Here is a 2,897-nt window from a genome sequence, read left to right on the forward strand (position 1 = left end):
AATTTTTTTGTATTGTAATTGACTGTGTATAAAGATGGAAACTGCTATAGCGCATTAAACCTGCATTGCTCCTAATGCCCAGCAGGGGGCGACTCCTCTAAACTCTGACTGTATAGAAGTCTATGAGAAAATGAGCGTCCTGCTCAGCTGATCTGGGTTCAGTCACTACTTTCAGGTCAGACTGAAGAAAACAGGAAGTGTATTTTAGAGTATTTTTCGATTTTGGTCCCGTCAGAGTCTGAGAGGAACAGGAAGGAGGAGGAGGGCGGGGCTACCTGTGACCGGTAGATCCACCTGTCACTCATCAACTCCTCCAGTTTCAAAACAGGAAAATACTCCGTCTGTAAAGTCAGCCACCGTGAATCAGCAGCGAGTAGTTATTCATTTCACTTTGAAGGTCACCAGGACATAAAAAAGATCTGAGTGGAAACGAGCGAGGTGCTCATCAGGATCCAATCAGGATGTAGTGATGGCGTCTAAACTTCTGTTTACTTAAATGTGATCTTTAAGACAAGAGTAGGAATATTTTATGTGATTATTACCTTTGAAATCGATTTTTATCCACAGATTAAATTCAGTTATTGTTCACAAAGTCAGAACATTTGACCTCTGACGTCACACATCACTGAAATGTTTACAGGAAAATGACGCCTACCTTCATAAACTCAGTGCAGTGCTTCACCCAGGTCACTGCTCGGACTTTTAATTTGAAGACAGGCAGGAAACACAGTCTAAGAGCGAGCTGCGGCGTTTAACAGGACAGGAAGTAGTTTGTTTTCATCCAGTGCTGCGGTCAGCTGGAAAAAAACATCTTACGTTCCTGGTGTTTATCACAGCTGCAGCTGTGTGACCCACACTGGAGTTAGGGTCAAAGGTCAACTTTTCAGAACAGAGCATAAACACTGCAGCTTGTTTGCTGCCTCAAACACACACCGTGGTCTTCAACGGGTCACCTGTGCAGATGTGACTGTGCAGTTGTGACTGTGCAGATGTGCAGACACAGATTTGCAGATGTGACTGTGCAGATGTAACTGTGCAGATGTGACTGTGCAGATGTGCAGACAGATTTGCAGATGTGACTGTGCAGATGTGCAGACACAGATTTGCAGATGTGACTGTGCAGATGTGACTGTGCAGTTGTGACTGCGCAGATGTGACTGTGCAGTTGTGACTGTGCAGATGTGCAGACGCAGATTTGCAGATGTGACTATGCAGATGTGACTGTGCAGACGTGGCTGTAGTGGTTGAAACGTGGGGAAAGGTTAACCAGCGCAGCAGCAGAGATTACTCTGAGAGCGAGCTGCAGCTCACACAGGCTGATAAGGCAGATTTGCTGAAAGGCATGCTGGGATTTGTAGGAGAAGATGGAGGTCATGACTGTGGGGCTGTAAGTCTTTCATTTATTCTTTCATCATTTTGAACAACATTACATTTTAATTTAGGTTAATTTTTTTTTACCTTTAACTGATACTTTGTTGGTATTTATATTAATATGTCATATTTTTACACAGTTGTTATAAATTTATACACATATTTAATTATAGGTTACATAATATTTTAAGACAATTTAGTTATATCATTTTTTTATTGAATCCATGTATTTTGACATTATTTTGATCTTCTACCCTGAAATTTGAACTTCCACATGAATGTTGAACGATTTCAATATAAAATGTTTTGATATCATATCACAGAACGCATGCTCGTGTTATTTTTGGTCTCATTCTGTCAGGATGTATTTATAAAGATGCAACACACCAGCTTACCTAATCATGACTGCGATGCATCGTGTAACTCATTCTGACTGGCTGAAGTTTTAAGTAATGAAGGTTTTATGGAGCCTGTCGTTAAGTTCTGGGCGCTGATGGGCTTCCATACTCACAGCTGTGGCCTCTGCTCTCTCTGTCTGACTGGATAAAAATTCAAACGTGTTTTTTGATTGAAAAACTGAAAATGTCAACAGATTCATGACCAGCTGAAGAAACGCAGATCTCTTTAGGCATCAGCTCTGTTTGCCAGCCAAACGCCCCTCTGTCAGCCGTGCTGATTGGTGGATCTCAGCAGCAGGTGACTGAGTCCAGCTGATGTTTTTCCACGCGCTGACTCTCAGCTCACCCTAAACTTCCTTGTGTGTTCACAGAGCTCCCAGACACAATCGGACGAACACTGAGCGTGACTCCCACCAACAGCTGATGTCCAGTACGAGTTGTTCTGTGCTTAAAGAGCTTTGATTTTCAGGAGTTTGGGACCCTGAGCTGGAGAGCGCTCTGAGGTCACAGCCCCCGTCAAAGATCAGAGCACACGCAGGCAACGCCCAAACTGGAGGGCAGTTTGATAAAGGCCGAGGACAGAGCCACCCCTCCTGCAGAGGAGAGGGCGTCTCTGTGCTCGTGTCTGTCTCTCCTCTTTTTAATGAAACTCTTTTGTGCTCAGCTTTTTATCACCATTATTCTGATGCAGCGTGAGACTTTGAGCTGTCGTAGAAACAAGAGAACACAAATATTTTAGAAATTTGTCTTACACTGTGGCCTCTGTCAGTGCGCCCCACTGTGGCTACAGTGTAGCTGCCATCACGGTGTGTGAATGGGTGGATGACTGAATGTAGTGTAACACGCTTTGGGGTCCATAGGGACTAAGTGCTATACAAATACAGGCCATTTACCATTTCTCATTTATATTTATATACATTTATATTAACGGGCAAACAGGACTTTGACCACGAAAACTAAAACTGCGATTCTGAATAAAAATAATAACAACAATGATCATATGTTACTATTGAAAATATCACAGTGATTAAAGCGCACACTCGAGGATTCACTGTAATAATTCATGAACCTGACACTGGTGTCATAAATGTACTGAGCGCTGTAGCTGCAGCAGCTGAGGATCAGGAC

The sequence above is a fragment of the Pundamilia nyererei genome, unplaced genomic scaffold, assembly GCF_000239375.1.
Source record: "Pundamilia nyererei isolate P.nyererei 1_Seehausen unplaced genomic scaffold, PunNye1.0 scaffold00131, whole genome shotgun sequence".
NCBI classification, from domain to species: Eukaryota; Metazoa; Chordata; class Actinopteri; order Cichliformes; family Cichlidae; genus Pundamilia; species Pundamilia nyererei.